The sequence below is a fragment of the Gavia stellata genome, chromosome 2, assembly GCF_030936135.1.
Source record: "Gavia stellata isolate bGavSte3 chromosome 2, bGavSte3.hap2, whole genome shotgun sequence".
NCBI classification, from domain to species: Eukaryota; Metazoa; Chordata; class Aves; order Gaviiformes; family Gaviidae; genus Gavia; species Gavia stellata.
Genome location: NC_082595.1, coordinates 85,610,460 through 85,628,765, shown reverse-complemented (window position 1 = coordinate 85,628,765; position 18,306 = coordinate 85,610,460). Strand labels below are relative to the sequence as shown.

The window sequence follows — 18,306 nt, the reverse complement described above, 5'->3', positions numbered from 1 at the left end:
TCTCCAGAAAATAATATATAACCCCCCTCCATGTCCTCATAAATTTAACATTTGTTGTATGATTGGGGTTCAAAATATGGAGAGGAAATAGAAAATTAAACAAACATAAGAGGAAAGAGCTTCAGCTGGGAACAAGCGAACTACTTCATCTGGGGATACAATGAAACACTATGTTCAGTTGGTCCCCAGTGCTTTCCTGCCAGGAGTCCACGTCTGCTGCTGGGCGGGCTCTGGTGCTCCCGGTTGCCCACCAAGGGCTGCAATGCTGTACTGAAAACCCTGACTGACATGGGAAAAGAAATCACTTTTCATTATCCATAAGATTTCCCACATAAGATAGAGCATTTCTTCTTCCAGCAAAAGTCCTGGTCAATAGGACCATGAGTCTGACAAATCCTATTTTCCTATCTAAAATACAGTGATTGTAACAGAAACCAAGAGATAGCTATAATTATATTTAATTCATGGTAGCTTTCACCTCCATAAATACTTGAAGATCTCAGTCATTTCCTTAGCATCATTGCTCATTTAGCTCTACAGTATAACTCAGTTTTCTTATAGTGATTATTTAATTGAATATAATTCAGTTTTAAAACAAAACTCCATATATGCTTAAAACTAGTTTACATTCAGTTAATCTATTTTTTAAAAAAATCAATTATTTTTTTTTAAATTATTCAAATTTATTGGACAGACACTGTTCTTATTTGTACTATCATTAATCTGCAGCACGAATTTGGCTTACAGACTTTACATTTTAATCTAATATTGACATTAATATGCTGCAGTGAAAACAAGAGGAGTGTTCTAGACACCACCAAAACAAATGCATTCTGTGGGAAAAAAATTAACGTGAATGTAACAACCAGGAATAACCTGATAGCTTCCATATGGATTACATATGTGCAACGCTGGCTTGGAAAAGATATCTCCATTGTTTTGCAGTTTACGCTCAGCTTCTAGTTAATAATGACCCCATCAAGCAGAAACAGTTCATTGGTCAATGGCACATGAGTTAGCTATGATATCCTGAGCATTTTAGAGGTCATCAAAATTCCAATGTACCTATCATTAAAAGAAGAGATCAAAGACCATAATGAAAAGAACTGGAAAACAATGTCTCATTCTAAGACTTCTATTTACATTGTGTAACATAAGTCTTCTTGCTAAAATTTTGTCCAAAACCATCTTAGATCTTTTGCACAAATAAAGAGACAGGAAATAGGGCATATTTATCACCACATTTAGGAACTTCCAGACCCATCCATGAGTTCTCAGTATACTTATTTAACAGCTAATTTCTGTAGCTGTAAAATATAAAACTAAAATATAAATATCTGTACCTTTAATATAAAACAGAATTTCATATATGCTGAAAAAACCTCCCACTAAGCAGCAACCTTCTCATACTGAAGAGATGTACCAAAGCTTTCCATGGTTACATTTCTATGTGATTTGCAGGGCTGAGAGAAGACAGTTCCACACACTTATCCAACAGAGTGAATGATTTACCATTATATAAGCATGCCTAGAAGAAGAAACACAATGTCCCGCTGAGCTGTGTTGAACTTTCTTGGCTAAAACAAATTGCTGATGCAAGACATTTAACTTTACCTTTATAACGCTGGCAAAGGAAGACAAAACTCAAAGAACAAAATTGTAAAACTAAGTCATATTTCCTATTTTTTTTTTCCTTTTTTTTTTCCTTCTGATTGACTCTGCACTACTGAAGTACACGGAACTTAGGATCTTACTTCAGTGGGAGCTGGTCCAGACCCTTAAAATTCTCTTACGGCTCACTGACATTCACTCAGCTAAGAATGAATCTATCACTTATGCTAATGTGAGTGATTCCCAGAGTACATGGGGTGGAGATTTTCAGTTATTCTCCACATGTCAGTTGGCACAAAAGAAGGCAAATTAAGTGGCTAATTTGGTCATACAGAATGAGGTTTTCCCATGAGAGGTATATTTCTGTATAGCTTCCATGGTTCAGTAATTACAAAGACTAATTTCTGTAGGATCAGCTCCAGGATGCCTAAAAAATTAAATTTGTTTTCCTTCTCATTATCTGTTCTCAATCTATTACTTCCTTTTACATGGATAATCTCTGGTTATGCCAATTAGAATTATTTGCGCTTTCCCAGAAGACAAGGTTAAAAAGTAGTTTAGATATCCCGAGTTTCTTACCTAACTTCTAGGTCAAATGCCAAACCAAGCTTTGGAAATGTGTCTTGTTCCTAAACAGAGATTTCACATCCAGTACAAATCCTCAGAATATGAGCATTTTTTTGTCCACCATGAGTAATAAGGCACTTTTAATAGGAAGTTACGTTTAATAGGGTGACGTAACATCAACTAAACTATCAAAGAAACCTTACTCTAATTATCAAAAAAATTATTCTTACTTCAAAGCATGAAGTGAAGCAACTAGTTTTATTCCATTTGTAAGATAAAAATGTAATTTTGGGGAAGAGTATATTGTAACTAAAATTATCACAAACGCCTGTATTTAATCAAAACTTAATATGAAACAGATTCATCATGCAATTTTTCTGCCACTAAGGGAAACACAATGTTTGGAACTACTACAAATGGGAAAACTGCCACCCACTGGGAGTAACAGAGTCAATGCTATGGAATAACTCATGATTCACTGGCCTATGGAAAAAAATTGCCTTTGGGGATGTCCTTTGCAAAGCTATCAGGCAACATTTTGTTCATATGAAATAAGAAAAAGGCGTTGTATTTCTAGATTTTCTTTTCTTTGTCTTTCCAGAAAACTTATTTTAAATGGTTTGTATTTATGACACATGCAGTTATAATACTAATAAAACATAGCTTTACATTTCTAGCCAGAATAGCTAAAAATCAAAGCTTCTACTGCGCTTTAGTGATTTCTGTCCTTACATGAGTTGGACCATCTTGCACTTCTGAATCAGTTAATTTGTTCCCCTTCTTTTACATCAAATTTCATGTAAGGTTTATTCAGTGTTTCTTGATACTTAAAAATGAAGTTTATTGCAAGCCTTACTACTGCCTCAGTTCTTTCAGCATCATCAATGTGACTTTCTCAATTACCTCCATTTCATGCAAATGCCTTCCTCCTTTCCCTGAAATTTTCCCTTAAATGGGAAGTCTTCCCTTCCCCATAAAAACCTGTAATATTATTATTTTAGCCTTAATCAGCAAGTGCTATAATCACATGAAATTTAAAGCCAGCAAGATAGCCTAGAAAACCTAATTCCTTGGTTTAAAAACGTGACTATTCTAAAGATTCTCAACTGCAGCTTTATCACACACTGCTGAAATTGTGCCTAAAAACTAATGTGATCATGTATCAGTCTGGCAGCTAACCAAGAGTTTTTTATTTATTGAGACACTGCTGTCTTTACCCTTTATTCAGCTTCCTTTGCCTGTTTAATCATTTATCTTTCATTCTGTGTTACCTATGTGTACCTAGAAGCCTGTCAGCTTTCTAAGCTCTTGTTACAGACCTGTGGAGGCTTTGCAAGGTAACCCCATGACCTAAAGTGACACTTGAATGTCATCTAGGTAACTGAAACAGCCTCTGGTGTCACTGAAGGTGCTGTGGAATAGCTGATCTACCCTTTGAAAAAGATGTCAGTCTGCTCTAAGAACTATGTTGTACACGCCAGATGTTGCAGTTGCCCTCATACATCTCTAATGTCTCTCAGTGCCAATGCCTAGGTGACCAAATCCCACACACCCTGATGTCTCATTCTCTGGAGCAAAAATTATCTTTGTTTTTTCTTTTCTTTGCTTGTTTGTATATGCCTTCTGTGATAGGTCTCTACAGGCTCAGACAGCAAAAGCTTCTGTCAAAGACTTCACATTGGCTAGGAATCACAAGACGTATAAGTGTAAACTAGGATATCCAAAGGTAAAAGGAGCTATGGGTATGCTTTACTTGCAAGAAATAGCAAAGCTTAGCCATGGGTCTCACAGCTTCATCACAGAGTGAAGCTCATCTGGGTATGCAACTAAACCCCCTGATGAGGTCTTCCTCAGCTGCAGCCCCCACAGCTGGGACTTCACGACACCCAAGAGCGCAAATTTGTTTCTTCTGTGATGATGAGCATCAATGATGAAACTTATACAATTCTGTATAAATATTCTATTTTATCCCAGTTCAGCAATTTAAATAAATCTTCCATTCTTTGATAACCTGGCAGATACAATGGATTTAACTGTAAAAGGAACATGGTTTCACAATCCCTGGAAAATCTTTCTTGTAGCTTTCATTAATCATGAAGTGTCTATTTTTGTTTTGGATGATATTAAACAGCTGGATTTTTTTCCATGCAGCCCCACAAAAAAAAAGGTCAAGTAAATTGCCTGAAGCCTTATATACAGATCAACTAGGTGTAAGCATTTTTACTTAAGCCACAAGCTACATTTCTCAAAACATTTTTCGCACTTTTTCTAGCTAGTATTATGGATTACTTGTACCTCCCTCATGCTTACCTTTATGCTTGCGAACAGCAGAAGAAACCATGCATAAAACTTTTTCCAGAACAAAACAAAAACTATTTTACTCCTAAAATGAATATTTATTAGCCTATTCTATTCTTTATTTTCTGCCACAGTCTTTAATATTCCCCACCTCTTCAGAGCCTGGTAGGACTTCATTCTTCAGTACTGGCTGATAGCCCTAGTATGGAAAGTAGGAGTTTCTAGACTACAGATAACATACCCATTATCATAAAATTCTGTCTCTGGAAGATGCAAAATTATGGAATATTTCCAAAAGCTTCTCTGTTATGAGCAAACTGTTTTGCAGTCAATTCCCCAAGACGATGAAGAAAACATTAGCATAATTATCTTATTATTATCTTATTTTCTTAGGGTAGATATACAAAGCCGTACTCTTTCAACATACTGCTTTAAACAGGCTCCTCACTGAATACAGTACATCTGGACTTATTTTGTAATGTGTCAAACATTTGATAAATACTGTCTAGGACAAATCACTATGCAACAGTTTTTCAAACTATGTATTCTTCTCTCAACATCAAGACAAAAATACCTGAAATAATACCATTTTTCTCTATTAAAAATGATCATGATTTTTAAAGTTATGATAAAACAATACTTCCTGTTTAAACAGTGAGACCTTCTGAAAAAATGAAAAAGTAGTAAAATGCAAGGTAAGCATAGACCCTTTATTTCCGAGGTCATTATTTGGGGGGAAAAAAAAATCTACCACCTTCTCTACTACTATTGCTGAATATTGGTACATATTATGGTTTATTTTATCGCTTAAGATAGTATCTGGTTTCATATTTTATTGTTTTATGAGGATGGTCAGTGAGGATATTTTGCTCTGACTCTACTTTGTTTAAATTACATTAATTTAAAAAAATGGATCTGTTGAGTAACATTTAGAAACTTTTGTTAAAAGATGGTCACATTCTAGGCTGTTGCCCATTTACACAACAAAAATTCAAACTGTATCCCTAATGATCATGCATAATTCAGGCAGTGACACAAGCCTCACAAAAGACTCCTAGAAAGGCACTGAGAAACTGTAATGAGAGTTTCAGTCTTAAAAAGTCCATATGGTTTTTTAAGAAGATTGCCAGAATGTTACTAATTTTGACCCTACTCTTTCTTCAACAGGGTAACTGAAGGATCAGGTTTAAAACACATAAAAGTCATGACTATTGATAAAAAGATGTTTTCTTCTAGTGTATACGAGTTCTCTGAATTATGTTTCAATCAAATGGCTCCTTCCACTCTGAAAAATCTGCAATTCTGATTCTGGGAAGACACGAAAGGACATTACATGAATTACAGCAATAGAACAAGATTCACAAAAAATATCTGTCTATCCAGATGTTCCCAGGATCCCTTTAAACATCTGAAAAATATGACTGTATATGTATTACTGATCCTGTCTTGAAAAAGCATACTTAATGATACATGAGAGATTTACTAGAGGTATGTAAAAAAGTACAAGTCAATCCATAATTTGGATAAAAGTACAACAGTCAAGATAACTTTTTAAAAGATTACAGCAAATCCTTGATAATCCTAATAGAATGAAAGACACAAATGCAATTTGGATAATGGATAAAACTTTCCATTGGGGAAAGTAGCAAAATATATGTAAAAGAAATTCAATGAAGCTGCATCTGCTACTACTGAGTAGTTGGAATTGATGACAAAGAAAAATGGGCTAAATACAAAGAAGCATTCCCACAGACATAATGAGCATCCACTGGACTAGCACAGCAGCTTTAAATTATATGCAGGAAAGGAAAAAGCATTACCAAGATCTTTGCAGTTATAAGACCAGAGTTTGCAAACACTTTTTTTGGCAAATCAGTTATTAAAAATAAAACACACATATGTTTAATGTGGAACACAGTGTCCCCTGTTGCATTGGCAACAACACAGATCTTGGAAAACTGTAATTTGAGAGCTGGAAATACTAATAGAAAATGAAAATTGTGTATATCCTGTCACAGGTTGCAACTGGTGACACTGTTTCTTGTAAATATCCTTCAAAATAATATGAGTATCAGACTTGTCAAATCTTTATGGATCCAAAGGCGGCCAGACAAAATGTGAGCCCCCAGCCCTGCAGGTGACAGGATCCCATAAGCACTGCATTCCTTGTGCTTCATTAGCCCAGAGTACTATTTCATGTGTGATATGTAATCTTTTTAGAACAATGGTTAAGCACAAACATACAATATTTTTAAATTATCTATCTGAAAAAAACCCCAATGCAGGTCATATCATACAGAATCATGAAGACTTCCAATAAAACAACATGTGGTACAAATGAAAAAAATATGTATTTTTATCATAGGGCTTTTTTTCAGTTTGGGAAGGAGAGGTCTTACACCACCATGATATTTTAATCTTAGCAGAAACATTAATTAAACCTTACAAATGGACTTAAATTCACTCTGATTAAAGATGGTTTAATTTTTTGTTTCATAATGGATGGGAAGCCAGCCTGTATTCAGACAAGACTTTCCATGGCTTCAATTAACTGTAATTTTAATACGTTAAGATTACAAAAATGAAAACACTAACTGCACTAAATTTCCCCAAATTTGATAGACCTGTTATCTACTTGAGTGCCTGAGACTTGAGTATCAACGTATCAATTTCAGGCTTAAAGCTTTATGTGGACAGGGACTGTCTTCATTGCTTCCTCAGTAGAGGTGAACCAACTGATCTTAGTTACAAACCCATCACCTTCTTCATAGCAAGAATATTGAGTATAAGCAATACTAATGTGGTTTCTCTGATGAAAGGATTTTTAAAGCTGACAAGCAGATCTCCCTTATTTAACTTCACTATATCTTTTCCTATTTCTGCACTACAAAGTATGTGACAGTACCTTGAACAATTCGCATGACCCTAACTGAGCGTACTGCACAAGAATAACGCAATGCTATTGATCATGAAGGACACATGGAAGAAGCATAACAAGAAACTAGTTACTTTGACAGCCCAGCTACCACTTGAACACAAAAATAACAAAGAAGCCCTGCTTTAAGTTGTTTGCTTGTTTTTCTCTTCCACATTTTCTGGAAGGTTTCAATTCAACTAACTTTAACTAATCTAAAAATCTAAACTGTCTAAGCCAGTTAAAAGAAACAGGCAACTTCAGAAGAAAATGACCCCTTATATTTGACACAAGTATTTCATGATGGGATGAATAATCCTATGCAGATATTAGTTTCATATCAGAGAAGAACCATAACACAGAGATGGACTAAATATGTCTACTTGGCTATATGAGGTGAAATGAAAACCGTTCTGGATAATTACCAGAGTATAGACTGTAGATTAGATGCCCAGATGCAGCACTTAGAGTCCTGAAGGAGTTAGAGCTAGATTGCTTCACATCACCACCCCGACCACAGGTCTCAAGGAGGCTGTAACTCAGACCTTCTGAGGACATAGGTACAGCAAATCTTTTCTCTGGCTTGTCCCATATGTTGAAGAAGAATGATGACTAGCAAGAAAACTGGCTACCCTGTTAAAGTTGGATCAGAAGAAGGAAAGTCAAACATCCTTTTGGCAACCCTCTTTCTCCTTGTGGTTAAGTAACTCACCATAAACATGTTGAGATGCACAGAATAGAACAGCAATGTGTAAATGAAATCAACTGAAATAATAAATATTTATGGCTGCTACCTTCTAATTAAGTGTCGTCTTCATTCATAGCCTACTGCCTACATTTGGTTTCTAAGTATAGCAATCAGCTGAGGGAAGTTTCTGTTTGGTCTCCAGAGTCACTGGAAACTCCAGCAGATATTTACCTAAGCTGTAAATCAAAATTCTAATTCCTAGTGTTCATAGTGTATTGGGAAAGGAAGATAGAAATATTTAGGGGATGTGTTAAAGGCATTCAGACATCTCTTTTTTTGATTATTCTCTAGCATGAACATTAACAGAGACACAATTCATACCAAGAAGAGGGCGCTTTGCCTAGAAACCTGAAACACTGCGTCCCTGTGCTCTATGGAGCAACATTTGAATACATCTAGGAATTTGTCCTTGAGCCATACTACTAAGATTCAAATCACACTTTATATTACTGTTATGTCAAAATGCAATGATACAAACCAGTGACAATCGATGTGTGTGCCTAAAAATGAACTACGAAATCGCACATGCAAACAGACATTGCATTGTGAAGCATTAGCTCCTATAGCATTGCCCATGACTACGTGGAATTACCAATGTACAGTTTAAAAAACTTGGTCTGAATTTTGCATTTGTACATCACAAATGGGGGCAAAACACGTACACACACTCTGCTTTTATTCACCATAGTTGATAATCTTAGAGCTAAAACCTTATTGTCTGACAAACATGTAAAGATTCAAAACATTTCCATTTTGCAGCATATGTTACAACAATGCCAAAAAATCCAGATCCATCTTGATTTTCCATAGCTTGCTTCTGAGACCTGGCAAAATGAAAGACCACGGGGTTAAGCACAGTGTTTAGTGACTTGCCACTTAGGACAGGCACATATTAATTACATATTCATGCATTTTGCAGTCTAACATAGTGTAACATACAAGACACTTTCTGTGTGATTAAACACAGCTGCTGAGCCATAATTTTGAACAGAAGTTCTGTGAATTACAGATTAAAGCAATGCAAAAAATGACATTCTTATTTATAACCTGGTAAACTAAATTAATATGTTCTATGCCTTGTATTTTTGCATAAAATCTATGGTCTAAACGACCATTTATTGTTACTAAAAATATTTTAATTCTATTAGTATAGATACTAGAAACTGAGGTATTTTATATTCTACCTCTGTAATATGTGTGAGAGCAGACAATTACCATAGACAAATACACAAATAATAAAGCTGACATTGCTGAAAAATATTTAAACACAAAGAGAAAAAAAATATTTTGCATATTACTTACTTGTAAATCTTCTGCCACAATCCACAAACGGGTTGTTTACTCCACTGGTTGTGAAATATTTTCTCTTTTATAAAGGAACTTTTTTCATTTTTTGCTCTTTCTTCCCAATAAACTGCAAAAATGTTACTTCAATGATTTCAAATACTTTGTCATATCATGTTTTGGTTAAAAGGTGATGCATGAGAGACTAAATCAGGCCTAAATTATGTGATGATACTGCCACCCAATAGGGGCTGTTGGGTACTTTGGCTGTCAGAAGTTCATTCAAATTCATAAGTATTTCTTTCTGCATATGTTTATTTTTCTGATTCTAGGCATAATGTTTCTGTCGAGGAATATATAAAATCAATGCCGTTAAAGATGTAGTTTCCAATGTGTTATCTATATTACTAGAAGGATTAGACAGTGTTGTGAAGTGTTCCGTGAAAACTGAGGGAGTTAAGAAGAAAACTGTAAGGCAAGAATAATGGAGAGACATTGCTGTTTCAAGATTAATCAGCACATGTGAAACATTGTTTACCGGAAGAATAAACATCAACTTTCCTAACACTAAAATGGCAGACATCAGCCCAATACACAACATGTACCAGTCCAAACATTCTCTTCAAGCATCTCCTACTTCAGAAAAGTTTCTCTTCGATATATGAAATCAGCACACAAGTTCAGGAATGCCCTAAGTATTATTATTGATATCAGGTGGATTCAAAAGAATGCAAATGAGTCCCTTTTTGAGTATCACATATCAAAGAAAAGGAATGTTAATCACTTAAGGCATACCTATTTTATACCAGTTTTGCTATATGATTTTCAAGATCCTTAGTGGTTATTCCCTTCTTAGCAGGGTGAATTAACCCATTATGCCTGGAAAGTATTAGGTCAGATCAAATCAGATTAAACACTTAAGCAAACGCATAATTTAGTAAATTTACAGGGAAAGTAAAGAACAATTAAAGGACTTCTGAACTTTTTAACTCAGATCATCTACCCAGACAGAGCCAAACTGGATTCACACACACAGACACAGATTATATAGTTTTAATTCTTTAATGTAATCCAATTCAGCAACCAATCACATTTTTAACTGAGTTTTGGGAGTAAAGAAGTTTCTGATAAAGAATACGGGATCAATTTACAGTTGTCTGGATTTGTGCTTTCAACTCCTCAAAAATCTCCACTTGATCAAGTCCAGTAATTTTTTAGAATGTCTTTTTTTCAGTCCAAGCAGTAGTATGTTAGCTAATACACGTGAAATGTATCTGTACATCATTTGCTCAAAATAACATAAAACAACTCATCAGAAATGCTTTTGAATGATAATCAGTTATAGTAAACTGACTTTTTGCCACTTAAAAATTCATTAAAAGTTGAATTGTACAGCTATAATGTTCAAATACTGATAAACCATCTCTATATAGAAAGGCCCACTGCAATATTAATACTAAGAAGATCTAGTTTCTGGTACTCAGAAAAAAGGAGGTGATGTTTGTAAGCATGTGCATATTGTGGTCCCTGCAACTGATGTGAAGGTCTAAAGTCTCCTAACGCTCAAGTATTTAAATGGGCAAACATTTATATGTATTTTTGAGTAATATTACCACAAGAGGGGATATCTGATGTGTACTGTATACATCCATACTGCCAAGTTGATTCACTCTTAGTTTCATACCAGATCTCAACTCCATCTTAGCCAAGCTGAGAACATGACCGCTGAAGGCTGAAGCTGCAGTAAGAAGTGAATATGATCATTCCCTCAGTGGGAAAAACCACAGGTGGAACACTGTGTGTCACAGCTCTTACTCTACAGACAGTATAAACTTATGCCAAAGCGCTTCATCTGGGAATTAAAGCTCACTTTCTAGTACAGACAACTAAAAAGTATAATATCAAGTTTAAAGTCTCTACATGAAAATCTCCAATAAATATCCAAAATTATTTTAATGCATAGAAGAAATTACACTCTTCAGAAGAGTTTGCGGGTTTCTGTTTAAACAGGACTAGTTTATTGGAATCACTCATGGAATACAAATAAATAAGCACTACCACTAATTTTGTGCTTAGAAGATAGTTAACTGCACTCTTTAACAAAGCTGCATCTTCAAGTGTTTGCTGCAGGACAATTCTTTCAGAATCACACTGTTTTAACAGATTTTTTAATTTATACAAGATTAACAAATTATTAAGAGATATTTTAACAAAGACAAGCATCTGTTTATTGTAATACAGCTCAGCAAGTCAGCAGGGAGATTTAAAATTGGTACAACATATTGGTCAGAAGTATTTTTATCACTGTTTACACACTAGTTGCAATGGAGGAGGAATGCTGGTATTTAACTTCTATCAGCACATGAATTAGTAAGAAAAGTGCTAGCATAGCCATAAAAAGGTCACTACAGCATACAAGCATAAAACAGACTACTCTGAGTACTGTTTATAGCTATTTATGGCACATGCCATTCATGTCCATAATAGGCTTACAACTACAGCTCCTTTCATATCTCCTTACATCTTTTAAGAAATTGTCTTTGTTAACATTGCACCTATAAAACAGTCTTAAAGAAATGACAGCAAGGTATGCCACCTTTTCTTCATTTCATTTTCCAAAGTTATCAAGTTTGAAATGGTATTAACTGAAAAAATCCAAAAATACTACTTTCCTAAGCCTCTGTAGACAAAATAAAATGATACTATATAACTATAGAAAGTTAATATAATTAATGTAATTGCATAGTGTGTGAAGACCAAAATTTAAAAATTAGAAATCATGAGGAACAGACAGAAAGTGAGAATTAGACGGGAGAGAACTGTTAGTTTTACAACTTAGAAAAGCAGGCATCATTTTCCAAGTTGCATTAGGTCAGTGGGTCCAAGCTTATTACACCGTTTATTGTGGCCCCAGTCCAGGCTGAATTCAATGGGAATCTTTCCATTGACTTCAATATGCTTTGGATCAGAAACTATGCTCTCATGTCTTTTATGTTATTTTTGTCAACTGGGAATAATAGAGCAGTTCAGACTAGTCTGCCTGAAGTTCCAGAAGTCTTTAATTACCTGTTTCTTTACAGAAACATTCTCATACTTATCTTCTTAATAGCAATTAACTCTGCTGAAAATGTATTATGGAATGAATTTAATTAAAATAACTTGTCAGTCAGAATGAAGAAGATAACCTAGGTTGCAAATAAAGTCTGTTAAATATACACCTAAAGTGGACCTAAAAGTTATAATTGAAAGGAAAACCTGCATTCAGTCTAAAAACTGTGGTTGAGCTTACAGCAAGCACTGTGTAATTAAAGAATGATCATTGAAAGTATCGTGCTGTCAAAGCCGTCATCTCCCCCTTCCTCAAGTGGGAACAAGACTAACATCTGTTATAGTAGCTCCAGCAATCAGAAAGTCATCAGCAAGACTCTGTCCTGTCTACTCCAACAATTCAGAAATTAAAAGAAGAAATAAAGAAACAATCACTAAAAAACTAGTTTAACTAACCAAACCTACCTGTAAAGAAATAATGATGTATGGCATATGCCTACCAAAGTCTTACTGCATCAGCTGTTTATGTAGAAAAAAACACCCCGCCGAAATAACCATTTAACTTTATACATAAATGTACTTACAGGTCGAAGTCAGAATTTTCAACAAAGAAATAAGGTATTCTTTTGAGACCCACAAGACATCATTTGCAAAGCAAATACTAGTCCTTACTTCCATTATGACTGTAATGCTGACACCTTTGAAAAGCAGGCCATCAGTGTTCAGAGTTCAGCTGCTACTATCAAGGCATCTCAAAGTAGTGGAAAAGCATGAATATTAGATTTGAAGCTAAGAATTTGATAGACTCACAGCAACCAGTTTGCTGAGTCTCCTGATCACCTTTCTCTAAATATATTACTTATAAAGAGAGCACTATTTTATAGCAGTGCCTACTTTAAGGCAATATAAAACTTGAATGAGTATTTAGTACTCTGTGAAATATTTTCACAAGTATTAAATCCACGCAACACATGACCTCTTCAGCACCGGAAATACAACCTCTACTGAGAGGTTAAAAACAGAAATACAACACTAATCAGACTAGGTGCATTAAAAAATAAACTTAAGTAATATTTTCAGAAAGAAAGACATTTTTCACAAGGCCTATTGCATAGATATACTATAGAGGTTTTAGGTTTGTTTCTAACTGAAGTATTTCATAACTCAGTATATAAATGCAGATATAAAATATAAATTTTGAGTGAACAGCATCTTGCTAACTAAAACTGGTACAAACCAACATAACATGAACATAAAGTGCATCAAGCAAAGCATATCATTATGATCACTGAAAAACACATTTGTGCGCACGTGTGGTGTAAGTATTTTACTTCTACTTATCTCAGCCAGTGGTCATGGTGTGTTTCAGTCAACACTAACACACTATGCTGCTCCTTCTATTTATGAAATAGGAAGATAGGACTGACAAAGTATTCACACATGATGCTGCATTCTAAAACATGGTTGTCATCAGAAACAACTCTGCAAATACAGCTGATAAATATGACCACTAAAAGCACAAAATCTGAGCTATTTCACTAAAGTTGAATAGTAGCTTTCCTCCTAAACAGACTAGCATAGCTCTTACACTCCACTGTCTATTGCAAAGGTTTTGACCGTGAATTTTAAATTTCCTTCCATGAATAGTTCGAAACAATTACTAAGTTATCCATTATTCACAGTCCCATCCTATTCCACAGGTAACTGACTACTTTCCCTCTCATACGGTCTACCTAACTTAACCAAATTAAATGCACAGAAATCATGTTAAAATTACTTTCTGATTCTGTTGTAGACTTGAAGGGGGACTTGAACAGCTTAAAATTTGCACATCTCATCTAACTATATTAGATAATCTTTTATAAGATGTTCTTTACACACCATTCCTTCATTTCACATTTTTCATTCATATATGGTGGTTGTGGTGTTAACATCTCTCTCCTCAGTGATTCTCATGAGAATGTACACATGGCTAATGGCATAAAAAAGTGCAACTAAAGTGAAAGAAAATTTTATTGCAGCAGGTAAATATATGCAAAATACCATTTTTCAGAACGTCCTCCATTCTTAAAAGATTTGTTCATTTATATATGTCAGTTTATGAAATGACAGTCAGCGATATGTGTAAAGCTGTACTGAAGAAGAAGAAAGTTCATTAGAATCAGCTACATTTACATTTTAATAAGTAAATATCATTATTTCCTACATTATTATTATGATTGGCTGCCACACATTTGTTCCAAGAACAGGATCTCTAAGGAACATTGTCAGTATACAGATAACACAGTTACTAGTAGTTCTGTGTTTTGTGTCTGGCTTTTTTCACGGTTTCCTATGCAAAGACAGACAAGAGAGGCAACACTGAACACAAGACTATTTAACAAGCCATCTTGCCTCAAGGTGCTGCACTCTAAGGGTTGCTCTAAAGTCAATTTTGTTCGTACGGAAGAGATCTGGAAAACTGTATAATAAGGGAGAGGGGGAATATTACATAGCACACAGAAGAAAAAAACACCAAAAAAATATTTTGTTCTGCATACTACCATATAACTAAGGCAAGAATTTTCTTTCCTTGATTCCTGTTTCTATTACTCTCAGCATGGCTATAGATGCAGTAGAATTACATTAACTTTAGGTTTGCCTTCCAAATATACAGGCTACCTGGTTATACCAGTTTCTATATCGTATTTTAAAGATTTCTGCTTAATGAAGAAAAATACAGCAACGTCTGTTGGAGATTTCTATATCCTTAGTGTATCTTGAACATGTTTCAAAAACAATTCTGTTACCATACCCTAGCATAAAACACACATTTTTCAGAGAATGCATTGATCTAGATCTGGCATGCCTGGTGCAGTTATAAGAGATCAACAGACAAACCAGGAGTATAGATATAACAGTGGGAGTCAGGTCAGAAGCTGAAAGCCATGTTATGCTGCCATCATTGGCACAAACGAGGCCACATCTGAAGTCTTGTGATGTGACCTAAATATTAAGGGCAAACTCTACCATTTTAAGTGTTTGCAGCTGTATTTCTGAAAAATATGATTTCTGGAGAGTAAACATGAGCAGTTGCAAATGTTCAGACATATTCCTTGTGGCAGAACAGCATACACTAGGCCTAGAAGAGTGCTATAAATGTCCTGCCAGCTTCACCCACAAGCACTCACTGCAGAGTTCCCATCTGCATGTTTGTAAACACAAGGAGATGTCTAACACAGCTTCCACTGAAACCAAACTCTGACAAAACTCTACCTATGTTAAAAAGGACAGCCAGCCTGAAATTAAGCTCAAATAAATCTTGATTTATTCTATCCTTTAGACAGTTGGCCCCTCAAAAAAATGTATTTATCAAAACAGCCTGTCATCAGTAAGATAGATGACTAGCCATTAAACTACTCAAGTGACAGCATGGCCTATTTTTGTCATCAGTAAAATGAGCTTGATTACTAGCTTTACTAAATACAATCTAAATTATTCTGTCCATACTGTCAAACATTATTCTTACACAGAGTGGGTAGGATTGGGATGGCCTGGCTAACTTAAGTTCCAAATAGTACTACTGAGGGAAAACAACGACGTCACTTGGAATTATTTACTTAGCTTTACAACCTACTTTTTCTGGTTCATAAATTTGAGGATTAGTAAGAGTAATAGTATACCAGAAAGTATGTTGTCCAAAAAATAACCACACCTCTCAGAGGCTGGAGGCAATGGGAGTTCAGTTCAACTGTGCTCTCCATCCTAGAGAGTTGCCTCTTAGATGTTGTCTCAAGATGCATTCATTTTGCAACCATGCTCTTTTCATTCACTAAAGCAAGAAGGATCATAAGATGGCTATTTTTAAAAAGACCAGCTTAACAAATTACTCCATGTCTAAGACTAATGTGGCTGAATGGAAGACATAAAGACTGTTTGCATGTATGTTTGTGTGGGTGGGGTATCCATGCAACCTGCTGAGCTGTCCCAGGGCCACAGCTGCATTTGGCTGGTTAATGATATGGACTCATACAGTTTCAACAGTATCATCCAAGGCCTGTCTTGAGCTTAGGCAGCCTATTTGGCTATCGCAGGGAGGGCACAGGAGAGTTCAGTCCCTCTCTCCCACACCAGTGCCCTAACTACTAGGGTATCCCACCAGAGAAGATCACACTGAATTGCACAGAAGAGGAGCAGAGAGGAGGCGCTTACACGTTATACATCAAATACACATTGGAGGAACATCAGAAACAACAGAAGCAATAAGTTGCACAAGACATCCCTCACAGACCCCACAATACAGCTCACTTTCCATCGGATGAAAGCCATCTACCCTCTACTTGAATAGGGGAGCCAACATATCCCATGGCTGAGGATAGCTTTCATTCTGCACAGCCCAAGCACACACTTCTACCACAAAGCTGCTGCACAGAAATGCCCTTTGCTCCTCCTCCAGGCTCTAAATAGGTGGGAGCACCATGTTTCAACATGCAATCTGGTGCTACACCAGCAATAGAAGCAGATGAGCAGGTACGACTAGGTGTCCTACATTTCCTACTGGTTACCTTGAGGCAATTTCCTGGTCAGCATGTAGACTTTCTGCTCTTCAGAAGAACCTCCACTGATTATAAATGAAGCATATAGTGCAATCTGGCTTGACCTGTTAGGATTGTGTAAATCTTTTGTAGTTGTTTCTGTATTGGAATTCTTCCTCTATATTATTTTATGGTGATTTTAAAAGACTTCTTAGTGATTTTAATGTCTTAAATCTGCCACTTCATTTCTCTTCAAAGCAAAAGTATAGGACTTAAGTGATGAGTTTACATTGCTGTTTAAAATGTTGTATTGTGAAGCATTTATAATAATTTTAAACCAAAATATATTTCTTTAGTAGATATAGGTCAGACTTAACCAAAGGTATCAGATCAGAAAGAGAACTGTTGAAGTATTAAATACTTAGTTTTCCCTAGGTCAGAAATGCCTTCTCCTTCCTATTTTTTAGATTAATTAAAAAAAAAAAAAATCACCATTACTAACTAGCAGTTTTTTCTAAAAATGAAAAGAGACAAAACAAGGCTAGGAACAACAACAGAAGTCTTGTTATTATCTCAACACATTAGTTATGGTCCACTAACTAACAGTATTCCAAAACCTTTTCCCTTGTATTTTATGGTTTTAATTAACATTCACCTTCAGTCTTTCTTATATCTGAAGATACCACAGATTGTAAATGGTTAATACATTTCACAGCTATTTGGGGCAGAAAAAGAGGAAAAAACAAAGCCAAGTGAGGAATTATGTGTGTTGTTCACTTAAGCCAGCCAAGTGGGAAGAAAGTCTCTTGGGAATGACTGCCTAGTGTTTTGCAGTCTACTCACAGTCTTTTATGAGGTTTTGGTGAATATATAAAAAATTTACATGAAAGAGCTTGAGAATTTTTCAGCTGGGAGTGTTATTTCTATCTCCTAGTTATCAAAACTCTCTACCAGATTTCAGTACCATATAACACATACTGCCTCTCATTACATTCAATACCACAAAAATTTCTGAATGTATAAAGCTGTATCTCCTTATCTTACAATTCAAGATGTAATTCAGAATGTAATTCATCTGGAAAGCAGTGTTCCACCAACTGAGCTCCATTTACTGCTCTTGGCCTACAGAAGAAATACTGACGGTTTGAATACAGCTGGCTCTCTCTCAGCACTCAAAGCTTTCAGCTATTTCTACAGATATCTTGGCTCCTCTGTTTCAAGCAAAGGCTGGTGTCCTTAAAGAGCCAAACAAGGAAACAAGGAGGACAAAGCCTAGCTATCACGTATAAAGAGGAGGCAAACTGAGCTCCCCTGAGGAGCTG

At 35.5% G+C, this 18,306-nt stretch overlaps 1 protein-coding gene across 2 annotated transcripts in view; it reads right to left on the bottom strand.

The window, feature by feature from the left end:
* COL21A1 (collagen type XXI alpha 1 chain) overlaps nt 1–18,306 on the bottom strand; it is an 85,833-nt gene that overhangs the window by 26,475 nt on the left and 41,052 nt on the right. The gene's annotated exons all lie outside the window — the stretch shown is intronic.